Source organism: Topomyia yanbarensis, chromosome 3 (genome assembly GCF_030247195.1).
Source record: "Topomyia yanbarensis strain Yona2022 chromosome 3, ASM3024719v1, whole genome shotgun sequence".
Classification (NCBI taxonomy): Eukaryota; Metazoa; Arthropoda; class Insecta; order Diptera; family Culicidae; genus Topomyia; species Topomyia yanbarensis.
Window position 1 is genome coordinate 322,497,131 of NC_080672.1, and position 14,088 is coordinate 322,511,218.

General features: G+C 36.9%; 1 protein-coding gene across 2 annotated transcripts in view; it reads right to left on the reverse strand.

Moving 5' to 3' along the window:
- The window catches only part of LOC131693323 (uncharacterized), a 74,426-nt gene extending 65,437 nt beyond the window's left edge, over positions 1-8,989 (reverse strand). For both annotated transcript variants that reach the window (XM_058981047.1, XM_058981048.1), the window contains exon 1: positions 8,672-8,989. The gene's annotated coding sequence lies outside the window, so the exon portion shown is untranslated. The remainder of the gene's footprint in view (positions 1-8,671) is intronic.
- Between the last annotated feature and the right edge of the window lie 5,099 nt (positions 8,990-14,088).

The window sequence follows — 14,088 nt, forward strand, 5'->3', positions numbered from 1 at the left end:
ACGCAACATACCAACGCAGTGCTACGTACAGCTGCGCTGATTGGAAATCGAGGAATTTCTCAGGGCAAACCTTGTCGCATTCCAATTTCATCCGATGTGTTCAAAGTCATCTTGAAACAACTTTTCTGTATGACGATTTTTTCCTCATTAGTTTGCATTCTGACTTGAACTTGAAAAGTGGAATCTATCAGAATCAGAATCAAGTAACAAAATTAAAACAGACAGCAATTTGTTTTCTGTTGTGATATTCTGGTCGGATTAGAAGAGTCGAAGAATTTACACATTTGTTTCAATACTTGTTGTTTAATACCCACTAACGGATGAGTCAAAAGTATCGGAACTAATGTAAAACACATTGTCAAGAGGGATGCCAAAGTAAACTTTTCTTTAATGTTAAAGAAGTTCTACATTTAGTAATTATGTAAAAATTAGTTTAGACAATATTAAATTCCCAAAAGGAAAAATTGGATTATACCAATTTGCGCATTAAGGACACAAGACCTAACATAAATTTAGTTTGATTTTTGTGTTTCGAGTTCATCTCGTCATTAACTAGCACAAACTGGGTGTCTAGTTAGACGATGTATCTAAACTAGTACTCAAATTAGCACTAATTGGACACAAAAATCCAATTGGTTCTCTAGCCAAAAAAAAAAACAAGAGTTTTCGCTTTCTCGTCACCAAACCGGAGCTTCTGGTTTACTTCCCGGGACAAGCAAGTTTCTTTAGGCGTTCACATAGAACGTGTTAACCATTTTGATTTTTTGTGTCTAACTAGTGCTAATTTGGGTACTAGTTTGGAAACATCGTCTAACTAGACACCCAGTTTGCGCTAGTTACTGACAAGATGAATTCGAAACACAAAACTCCTAAATAACAGCTAGTGGTCCATCTTCTTCAAATGTCACAAAACTCGTTTCACTGCTCCCAATATGTTCTGGACGACATCGATATCAACCTTTTCTGCACATACTAGATCCTCGATTTTAATTGGTCGGTGTTCAGTCAGACCGGACTAAGTGACAAAATATTGATTTAGAGAAATACGAGTTTAATCACAGCATCCTTTACATTATGATTGGAAATTAATTTTTGCCATAATTCTTGTTCATTGTTACATATTTCAAATCTGGCAAAAGTCGAATGTAGCTGACGATATTCTTTAACCAGTGCTATCATTATCTAATTTTTCGATGTTTTGCGACTTAGTCTGGACTGACGATTCATACACAAATTAAAGCATAATTAACTAAAATGCTTCGATTGGTCGAGTTTTTGGTACATTAGGGTGGATTAACCTCCTTCCGAACAAATTCTGCATTTTGGGAGTTGAACCAAGCCATCAAATACGATTGTTACTATGTTTTAATTGGCGCAAGGTGCTACTGTACCGATTTTGTTGGTTGTTTTTGGCAAATTTAAGACTGAGAGACACGAAAGCAATGAAATTGAAAGGTCTTCTAGAGCGAATCAGTTTTTTTGTTTTTTTTTGTATGGCCCACCACACACCCCCGTACCAAATAGCTCTTGTTTGGAGCCACCTGGTCACGGTTACATACAGACCTCAGCTTGAATACTGGAAAGCCGGAGCACAAAAATATTAAGCAACTAAAAACAAATTTACCAAGCTGAGGGATACTACTAATGGAAATTACATGGTACAATGAAATGAAACAGATAACTTATTATTAAAGAACGCCCAGTGGAATTAATAATTCCGTTTAAGGGGCTCTAACTAGCACTAATAATATGATAGAAAAAAATTTAACTATTTCACAGACTAAAATAATTAAATTGTTTTGAATTGTTGGATATAAGTGTGGTAACATGAATATGGTTTTTAAACATCTATTTAGCAATGTTTGAATTCGTTTTAACCTGGATTTGGATGCATAAGGTATTGAATATGAAAATGAACATAGGTGAAATAAAAGCTCATTAAGGCTTTTTTTGTAACAAAATACCTGACCTTCCTAAGTGCACCGGATAATGACGATAGTTTGTTTTCAATACTCTTTATATGGTGGTCCCACGAAAACGTCGAATCTAGATGGATACCTAAGTACTTGAAACTTTTCACTTTCTCTATGTTTACTTGAACAAGACAAGGATTGTTGTGACTTGGTGGTTTTTTCCTCGGCGAATAGAACACCATATACTTTATTTTTGACAAATTCAAAGACAACAAATTAACATTAAAATAATTCAACAGGACACTTAGATCATGATTAACATAAGCAACTAACGCCTGAACATCTTTACATGGATAGAAAAGCGCAGTATCGTCGGCAAAGAGTCTAGGCACAGCTGTTGCAGTGCTACATCCTGACCTGAAACCATACTGAAAGTTATATAGTGTATTATTAGAGTTAAAAAAGTCACCCTTTGGACCATAAGTTTTTCCAACACTTTATTAAGTACCGATAGAGTGGAAATTGAACGGTAACTACAAGGGTCATAAGCAATGCCAGACTTAAATATAGGCACTACCCTGGCTATTTTTAAACAATCAGGATAAACTCCAGTGGATATAATTTTATTAAATGCTTGAGACAAAATTGCTACTTGCTGGTGGTATTTCAGTTTTTTTTCTTACACACTCTGAATATATGCAGTCATCATGTCTTCAACAAAGTTGTTTGAAATAGCATTTTCGAAAACTTTACTGAAGACATTAAGTCTCGAGATAAATTTTCTTGAAGAGTAAATTTTCTATATTACTTCTAGGAGAATTAACCGCCAAAATTAATTTAGCAGAAGGTGTGCTGTTTTACGTTGTAAAATACTTGAAATAAATTAATAATTAATTACAATCCTGCCGCAATAAGTTTTATTAATTCCTATCCTGCTCAGAGGTTATTCATAAAATTGATGCTACAACAAAAATTAAATGCTAATAAAAACCTGACCTGCTAGAGACAAACTGTAAACGTCATTTTTCAACATTTTGTATGTACTTTCCGAAATGATATTCTTGTTATTAATCGTATTGAGTTTCAACTCTATGAAATCTCAAAAAATACATTTTCAGCAAATGTTAAAATGTATGCAAGTTTTCGTTGAGCAAGTTTATGTTTTATAGACAACCAACCTATTCAAATTTAGCTTCCCATTCGAAAAATTGTCTCTAATCCATATTTTGGAACATCTTTTCAAAAAAGAACTCATAATAATTCAGGCAATTATTTTGTTTTGTACTGGCGTAATTTGACAACTACGGGATCTCGGCTAAGAGATAAGTTATAAGATCCCCTTCCCACAATTTTTAAAAGTTTTCATGATGCATAAAACAATAGGTTCTCAATGTAGTCCAAAAACATTTTGTGCAATATTTAATTAAAATAGTCAGCATCAATTTTTTTTCAATCCAATTAATTCTGGTTTGGGGGGGACAAACATTGCTATTTTCAGAGAATATCACTACAGTATCACACATTTTTAATGTTTACAATATAAACAAAACTAGAGCGAATTATTTGTAGTTGATTTTGACCGTTGTTCGTTGTTAATATTAGGTTTTTTGAAGTATTCTTCTCATACATAGCTCTAAAGCTAAGAATGTTCTACCTACTACAAATTATGTATTCAGACTTAGTTAACTGAAATCGGACGTGTATGTGCCGAGCATTCGATTGAAGACACCATTTAACCGCGCATTAACGACGATTTAGACGGTACATCAGCTTCCGTCAACGTCAACCGAACGTCACCGTTCCGTCAGGATAATTTACATGCAGTTAAATGGAAGCATTCACACACAAAATCAACGGCACGGAACGTTTTGACGTACGGCACATGTGAACGGACACAAGAGAAAAGTATTAAACTTTTCCTGACGGAACTGTGACGTTCCGTTGACGTTGACGGAAGCTGATGTATCGCCTAAATCATCCTTTAAGTCACTAAAATTCAACGTCAAATATAGTTCACTAGCTTCTAGTCTACGGTGCATTAGTGTTACGTACCTAGTGTGGACAGAGTTAGACGTAAATTAAATACAACTATTAACCCTCTAGCGCCCAATTTTTTTTGCTTGAAAAAACTTTTGTAGGTGGGTTTCGTGATGAGTAAAACGAAATAATGTTGATAATTCATGTAATAGATTTTTCATTAAAACCTTAAAATAAGTAGGCCGCCTAGAGGCAGTCTTGGGCACCTGAGCGAATAAAATACAAACAATTTTTTTCTTCTAGTTACTTCAACATTAGGCCAATACAGATGGTTGCTTATATTTTGGACTCTATCAGAACGCAAATTTCCTAAACAGTAAGGAGTATTTCTCTAGTGCTTTGGTTGTTTAATTCTTGACTTCTAATTTATAGTCCAGGGTCCGCTGGTGATGCTTTCACTTATTATGTTTAATCTTTTGGTAATTGTCTAGTTTAGAGACTTTAGTGATAGAGGTCCAATTTTAATGCGGATTTTTGGCAAAACGGTGTATTTTAACCTAAATAAACCGAATCCGAGAGTGGAAATGTAAAAATATTAACCAAAATTTGGTAAACTGAAAAAATAATCAGAAACCGACACTATCTTTTTGTTGGAATAGATTAGAGCCGGCTTGACGCAAATCCTTAAAAACTAAAACACAGGAGGAAAATTTGGTAAACTCCGAAATTTCTCACTAGGGCGAATTTTGTTTTTTGGAAAACCAGTCTTTGCACTTGAAGGGCACAAATCCTTACTTGTTACATGGGTGCGTTTCGGCTTCGCCTCAAATTTTGGTGTTTACCCAATTTTCCTTCTTAGGGTGAAATATAGCATAGTGCTTTCGCATAGGCCTGCTAAGCCAAGACAAGATTCGGCTTCACTGTGTCTCATTGGCATAAACAGAACTTCTGCCCGGACGGGATAGCACGTTTGATCAATCGTTCGATTGAAACACAGTGTGTTTTAGTTTTTGGGGATTTGCGTCAAGCCGGCGCTAATCTATTCCGACAAAAAGTTAGTGTCGGTTTCTGATGAGGCGAAGCCGAAACGCACCCATGTAACAAGTAAGGATTTGTGCCCTTCAAGTGCAAAGACAGGTTTTACCAAAAAAAAATTTCGCCCTGGTGAGAAATTTTTATGTTTACCCAATTTTCCTCCTTAGAGTGAAATATAGCATAGTGAAAAAATAAGTTGTGCTTAATAATACTCATAAGAGTGACAGTGCTTTAACAAGTGAGCTTATACTGGGAGCTAGTGTGATGCGGCTTGGCCGCATATCCGAGGTTAAGGATCCGAAGCGGCGCAAAGCCGTCGAGGATCCGTTGGACGAGTCATTGATTAACTCGTAGTTGGAATTGCAAGCGAACCTGTGATCCTCTCGTTTACCCGGTTTACTCAAACATAGGGGCTACAGCTAGTTAAAAGCCGACTGAGTGGTAGCGAAGTCGGACAGTGCACCAAAAAGCGATATGGCTAGTCAATTGAACACTTACTAATGTGGCTACGCTTCAGATCCTTGGCCTCGAATATGCGGCCAAGCCGCATCACACTAGCTCTCAGTATCAGCTCATTGGTTAAAGCACTGTCACTGTTATGAGTATTATTAAGCACAACTTATTTTTTCAGTTTACCAAACTTTGGTTAATAATTTTACATTTCCGCTCTCGGATTCGGTTTAGGTTTGAAATACACCATTTCCCAAAAATCACTAAAGTCTCTAAACTAGACAATTACCTATCTTTTTAATCGTGTAGAGGAGAATGCGTTTCATAAAAGAGCAGACTGTTGGCTGCATCACAGAATTTTAAATATGTGACGCTAAAATCTCGCCAATTTACGACTATACGCACAATGATACCACCTGATCACTTTTGATGTTAAAGTATGGATCGCGTGAGATGTCTTTTCAATAAAACTGTAAATCTGTCGATACTTGTTATTATTTTTCTGCCTGAATGTTCTGGCATTTTAAATTCAGCGCGCACTTCGCATACAAAAGCGAATTTTCAAAATTCTGTAGGTGAAATTCCGATGTAAAGTACCAAAAACAAATTTTGTTTGTGGTTACGTATATTTCATATATAGGCACGGAAAGTTCTTTTCGCGCGCTATCGAAAAATCTAGTCATTCGTGGAATAGCTTTGAACTAGCCCTAAATAACAAAAATGCTGAAATTTAAAAACTTCGCCTATGGTAAGGAGTCTATTTTCTCCCTAACCATGTGAAGCCGGTGGTTAGAGCGGCGTTAGTCATATTTGTTCAACGCATTGGAAAGCAAAGATAGTGGTGCCAATTCATACGCATTGCATCAATTGTATTCCGAGTAATTAATGAAATGGTGAGGCACCCTTCCTAGTACGACTAAAATGGGCTCTTCACTCTAATACGCTCGAAAACTCAACGCTTAACGTGTACAAAACAGAATGTAATGCAACATAAACACATTGGAGAATGTATTACACAGTACTTGAAGTGCAGAACTATAAACAGCGTTATATGTCTGATTCAAAAGAAGAAGAAAAGATTCCGCCAACTAGCCCCAGACTCCCCTTAATCTAATTAAAGGAGGACATCCATATTCTAACAGCAGCATTCACCCAAAGTTTTTAAATCATACTTCTTGTCAGTTAAAATTGCACATAAACCTAGTTTCCGTACGATAAGTAATCACTAAAGATTGAAATTTTTTTTCACCCAGATGCCCAACACCGCCTTTAGGCGGGCAAAGTGTTTTACCAAAAAAGCTAAACTTCCGAATCATTCCACTAAACCAATTCACATCTACAGTGAAATGCTAGTAACAGGCTACTCAAAAATATTTTTTTATGTTATTAAAATTTCCAAAAATAGTTAAAATTTGTTTAATGAAGATTTCCACTAAACACAAAATAGTTTTTTTCACGTTTTCCTCGAATTTACAACTTTGAGCTTCAATTGCCTTTGATAGAAAGCTAACATTAATGTGTGTGTATGAAATGTGTGAGCGTTGGGAAGAAATATTAGTGTGGATGACAACATACAATCATGTTTTAGTAGTTTTATTTAGATTTTTATCGAGACCGCCTACAGGCGGTGTTGGGAACTAGAGGGTTAAAAATGAACATTTTCATGAATCAAAAGAAAGCAACCAACCTCTGTTTTTTTTATTCAAATGAAGGTTTAACACTATTATGACCAGTTTAACGTCTTTCACTAGGCCCCAACCGACAAGATTGTTTCGAATTGCTTTCAAAACGAAATAACAAAATTACTCGATTCTATTAATATTAGCAGTACCATTCATTTCATTGCCAGTCATGTTAGATAGGCAGAATAGATGATACATTGATTGAACGTCGTCGTTATTTAGCTTTGCGTTTTGCCGTGAGTTGAAATTTTTAATTTAACATCTTTTAATATAAAAACTACGTTATTGATTCTATACCAGTCTAAAACGGTCCGGGCCTAGTGGAAGGTGATACACCGGCCATAATAATGCAAAACGTTCATCAAATCTAATAAAACTGAAGTTGCTTTTGGAGGAATTTATCCTTGTTGATTTGTCCGTTGAAAGTCCCCGATTAGAGGAATAGCTCAATCATTTTGCCACATCCGCATAGCGCTTGCCAGACAAAAATGTTTTGGCCAGTCTTGAAAGCTTTTCTTCTACTTCATGCATAAATTCCTTGCGTGAGATTTGGTCACCAGTTTCGGTCGCTATGTTTTCGTTGCCTTTCGAATCTTGTATACGAGTAGTCCAAATGGTTTCATTGGTTTTGCTCAAAGTAAATGGAAACTTGAATCGAAATGTAGAATCACCAGATGAATTGGCTCAGTGCTATCCTGACTTTGTTGTGCTGGGTTTCCTGCCGCTACCATTGTTTCGTTTAGATGATATCAGATGCTCTTTCAACGTAATGACCACGTTTTCGGTATGAAACATCTGGATATTGATGAATCTCTGACAATATATTCATTACACTTTGAAGTAATTTTAACTGAAATGATCATTTTTATACAGGCGTTAAAGGGTGTATCTAGATTTTTCGAATAAAAACATAAGTATGAATAGATTCGTCCTTAGTGTTTAGTTTATAACTGCTTCGTGTTCCGCTCGTCAGTAACTGACACAAACTTGCTGTCAGTTAGACGAGATATCCTTTGGAATAATAAAGGTTGCAGACAAGAGTTCGTCAGCGACCCAGAGCTTCTGTGTTTGGCTTACCGAGACATCACTCGGTACCAGCCAGTTGCTTTAGGCTTTCACACATGTTGTGTGAACTGTTTGCATCTAATGTCTCACTGACCCCAATTTGGTGAAAGTTTAGATATATCATCTAACTGATAGCTAGTTGGTGTCAGTTACTGATAAGTGGAACACGAAACATTCAATGTTTCCAACTTATATATCTGGAGTTTTTGAAAAATGTCACAGCTTTTTATTAGTGTATATTTTTGCGCTAAGCGTGATTAAACTCCTGCACATAATTTTCCGGTAGTTTTGCTGTACAAAATATGGTTTAGAAACGATACTACGGTGGATGTAAAAACGCATAGGTTCACCCAAAGGTTCGTTCGAATCGGAAACGGTCGATTTGTATACTCTGATGCTTTCTCACGGAATCCCTCATAGAATCTAAGGTTCAATCTATCTGAGTTATCAAAGCCTCACTTAGCCTAATGCTGCTGTGAGTGACTTTCACTTCCAAACGTGCATACCTACATTGAAGTCAAAGTGTATTTCAAACTTAGTTGCGATTACCTGAGAATTTGCTCCCCCATCGACACTGCTGTGGCACAGACAGGGCTGTTGACCTATATGACATCATTAGAAGTCGAGTGAATTGGAAGCTGCGTTGCATGTATCAGATACAGTTTTGGCCTTCCGTTGCAATCTGTCGAAGTCGATCGAAGAAAAAACATGTTAGGTACGACTGCACGCCTATTTGATTGAGGCCGGCTTTAGTAGTCGATGGAAGTTTTGTTACGTATTTTTCAGAAGTTGACATCATCCGACATAGCCTGTCTATGTTTGTGAATGTTAGCCGGTTGTAGAACATTTTGTATAGGCTTAATTTGTTCAACGCTTCTCGGAAGATTTTCGTTTCTGAAAAGTGTGAATCTATTTTTAATTACTTTGCAGATCCTGATAGATTAACTTCATAACTGGATCACGAGAACGTTAATGTTAACGTCTTCGAACATTCTTCGAGCGAATCAGCAGTTGAAAGTATAGGCATCAACAATAGAAGAATGTATGTGTTGTTAGAACTGATAGATTCCTAAAATCAACTATAAACTTATACAAATTTTGTATTGCTGTAACAATATCAGCTTTAAGTACCGAATCCTGATCGCTATTAAAACTATTCTCGGTAACCTTTCCCAGTGGCGGATCCAGGGGGAGGGTCCTGGGTCTCCGGACCCCTTTCGAAATATATTTGTCTTTGTTAAGAAATTTCAAATTGGTTTCAACTTTATATTAATTTCAAACTCAAAATCATTCCAAACCAAATTTGTCCAATAAATCTGATGTTCATTAAATAAGGTTTTATTATTATTATTAAGAATTGTACTTTGCTCATTATAAAACCGAAATTTCAGACCCCTCTTGAATTTTTTTTCCTTCTGGATCCGCCCCTCACCTTTCCAAATGTGCTTTGTGACAATTAATTACTGAGCGAATGCGATTGGAAACAGTTTCTTGAGAAAGTAAGGAAATTACTAAATGATGATCAAAATCAACGTCGATATGTGTAATCAATCAAATCAGCGCGTAGGTTCATTTGAAAATAAATCGGTATAATCAAACAGTGCTTCACCACTGGGATTACTTCGAGAAATATTTCTCGATCGCTGCTTTTATAAATCCAATTATTTGTTCGCTAGTACATTGAAAAGGCAAATATGCAGCAGCGATGAAGATGATACCAAGATCAGTATTAAACTATGTGTCAAAAGAAGTGAAATAGAAAGTTTTACACAGCGATTGCCATGCCGCCACCTGATCAAGCTGTTCTATCAAATGTATGAACCACATTACTTGCGGGTTTAATATCAAGTTCAAAAAAATAGTTTGATCTAATTTATTTGACACGGCTTAATGCGTTAGCACTATTGAGCCGTGGATATGAAAGTTACTGCCTGTCCGTCGGGTCATGTCGACGCAGTTTGCTACAGCGTGTTGAGATACTTTTTGTTGGCGGTGATGCATTAACTGCATAATCCACTGCAACTTGGGGGTCAGTTCGTCTGGCTTCTCTCGCGTAGTCGTTCACGTCCATGTCGTCATCAGTATTACTGTAGGAGCAGTATCGTCAATACAGTGTATTGATAAAAGTATTGTACATACTACACGCTCAAGACTTTTGTCAATACACGGTATTGACGATTTTGCTTTATGTTGAAGTAAGGGTTCCAAATAATTTCGATCAGGTAACCCCTGGGCCCATTACCTGTTGATAATACCGTAAGAAAACACGAAGTAATTCTATAGGTAGTGATGAGATAACTTTATTTGGTTCTTGTTCGTCAAGTTATATAATGCTAACATAATTCGGTTTCGATTGATATTTAATGTACTGTTTCCCAGTGAACGGCTACACAGTGTCGGCTAGGCGGGTTAAACTAGATGCTGCCGATCGGCAGGCTAATCAAACTTTGTTCTAGGCTACCCAACGTAAATTGTCGTTTACTTTGAAAGTAGTGTGGGTTATCACAGTCCCTTATTAGCTGCCGTACCCTGTCATACTCTCTGCCTATAATAAACAACACATCTATGCGCAGCGTCGATATGCAAAAGCTCAAGTTCCCGGTCAAACCATTCGGAATTTGATTCGGAATCCTGAATGGAGTCAGTATGGATTCCAAATCAAATACAACAACCGATTCTGAGTCGGAATTGGTTGTTGCATTTGATTTGGAATCCTTACTGACTCCATTCAGAAATCCGAACCGGTTCCGGAAATAGTTTAACTGGGTTACCCACTCGAAGCTTTTATCACATGACGTTCTGTCAGATGACGTCTCAGAGCTTTTCATAGCACCTTCCGTATGATAGTTCTAAGTCTAACGATCAAGTGCCGTTCTGTGAATAGCAAATCGTTTATATGCAAAGAATATTTCGTTCGTATATCACAGCGAAAATTTTTTTTGCAACACTTCTGCGCAATTTGCACATTCAATACACTGAACAACTTTCCGTGTGTATTTTCCAAGCTCCTGCTACGCGACTGTATTTTTGCCTAGCCAACATCTGCCTTTGTTAAAATCAAAACAACCCAGTGCAATAGCATGGGCGGCATGGGCCTAGAGGCGGCTAGGCCATGTTGGCTACTGTTCAAATCTGTATTTCTCCATAGTGGATGATAGGGTATTTTTAGGTAACCCCTTTAGTGAAGGCATCTGCGGGTTGATCGACGCTCGGGATGAACTACAGTTTAACTCTACCATCTTTGATGTGATCCCGGATGAAAAGGCATTTGATATCTAACTATTTCATCCGTTGACTCCTGTGCAATATTGATACATGGAATACTGTCTTCCATTAAGATGAATGTTGTTATGTTTACATCCAATTCATTGAGAAGTTGTGTTAACCACAGTTTATAAAGAACAGTTGCGCAAAGAGTGAAGTCAAAAAAGTCTAGCTATCGAGCACAATTGGAATCCATCTCTGATATCTCTGAAGCAAAGCTGGATTCTAATTCTGCTCGATAGGTAGACTTTTTTTGGCTTCACTCTCTGCATGCTCTTTGCGTACCTTTCTACTAAAGCCTTTGGTGTTAACCACACTCATTCATTCGTAGCAGCGCAAAATGCTATCAGTTCTGCTTCACTTGTTGACAAACTTACCGTCGGTTGCCGTTTCGTTGAGCACGAAATAAGATTACCGTACGGTAGAAATGCATATCCTGAAACTGATATCCTATCATCACCATCATTTGTAAAATCTGCATCGGCAAATCCTACTAAAGCAGGATGTTCGCTATTTGATAAATACTTTTGGGTTGCTCGTTCCACTCAAATATTCGTTTTAATCCTGCCCAGTGCCAATCGATGGCGCAGTTAGTCTATTTGCTTAAGATGTTTTAGTTTTTGTTAGTGAAAGATATTGTAGGCATCCCAGCACCCGAGCAAACGATAAGCCTATAATAACCCTATGGTCATGGGGTTTGACATGGGTGTTTGAAATGGATTCAAACCACGAAAACACCATCATAATGGTCCGGTAGAGCAAAAGAGATTATAACTACTAGAGAGAGCAAAGCGCTACTGTCTCCATGTATTCACGGACTGAAACATGGGGTCTCGCTCTAGCATGTTGTATCCCATTACTTTGACATGTGTGTACCCGGAGCAATAGGTGTCAAACTAATAGGCCTAGCGTATGTGAGAGCGAGATGATAAATTTTCAGTGTTAGAAGCGACATGCGACCTCTAGTAGTTGTAATCTCTTTTGGTAGAGCCCATATAAAATACCATATGTTAGTGTATTTATGGGTTATTAAGACAATTTTATGGTGTCTTGATGGTGGTGAATTTTGTCATGGAATTTGTTTAAGGTTTTTTTAAAGGACTTTGTGGTGTTTGAGCCCATGAGAATTTGCTCGGGCAGTTCTCTGTGTGGTTCTTCAGTGATTTTTTCATCAAATTTTGACCATTTCGTGTTGACATCCAATAGTGTAACCACTGGTTTACATCGGTCATCCCAAATCTCCTAAGAATATATAGTTTGAGAAATTTCAATAATCTGGTTTTTCAAATCACAATTTATCTCCATTCCCAGGAAGTGCTCTGCTTAACCTCTAACCGTTAAATTAATCTATTAACAAACTACCAAAAATTTTGTGTAATTTGATGCAATTGAAAAAATATATCTGCAAAAATAATCCTCAAGTAGACAGTATTTCAAGAATTTTCTTATGTACGAGTTTATAATGACTTGGTTTCCACACAGATAACAGACGTTTAGGCTAGAACAAAAATCTTTCAAAAACCTGTGTAAACTTTCAAATTGATAAACGTTTGGCAAACGTTTGTAGATGACGCAGTGATCGATACAATGCAGTTAGAATGCAGCTGTCAAACAGGTGTAGACAACAGTTGCGCAGATGGCAATAGTGAAACACGGATTTCCAACGTTTATAAATTTGAAAATTTACACAGGTTTTCGAAAAAATTTTGTTCTAGCCTAAACGATAATCTCCTTGGTTTAAGCGTGTACATAGGATTAAATCTTGACCAGATGATTCTACGAAATCCAAGTTTGTGTGGCCAAAATCTGGATTGGCTCTAGTACATTCATTGAATAGGACATTTCTGCCGATTTCTATTGAGTGCGCATTCTTGCTCCGTAATCGAAATCCATTATTTGCGTATCCCACAAATATCAAAGGTTTCGTATTGAAATCTAATTTCAGACGCCTCTCTTTAGGTATTTGTTTAAATGCTTTACATTCAAAAACTCTTAAATGATTAAAGTTTGGTCGCTTGATGAACCATTTTTATACGAAGTTTTGTCCTACCACTTGTTGGAGATCTATTGATTAGATATGTTGCATATAATGCTTCTCCTCACATGTCTCCGTAATCAACTTTCGTAAAGCAAAGCCCTAAACTTTTCTATCAAAGATCTGTTCATACGTTTACTTAAAACACCATTTTGCTGCGGTGTGTATGAAACAGTGAAGGTCATTGTAATACCATTTCTCCTGCAATGAGCTTGAAATTCGTTACTTGTATATTCCTCTCCATTATCAAACCTTAGCATTGAAATACGTCTGTCGAATATGCTGTAGCCATACACACTAAGCCAGCCAAAAGTTGTTCAGTAATTTCTTTTGACGAATGGCACAGTAAAGTGAAATTTTTTCTGAGCTGTCAGCAAATTTCTATTTTTACCATTTTTTTGTTAACCATTTTTGTTAACGACCTATTGAGTCAATTTGTCAACAGTTTTTTTTCGGCATTTAATTAGCAAGGGACTGGAAGGTGAAGTATATTTTTCAATATTTAGAGCCATAGTACTCAAAGGAGAGCAAGGTGTTGAAGGGAGAAAGTTTAGAAAAGCGTGGAAGGATCATATATGCAAGCTTAGAGCTCACCGGCGACTTAACATTTTGTCTGCTACCGTAGGAGTCAGGGTCTTTTGGCATTAGAAATGCGAATCACCTGAGT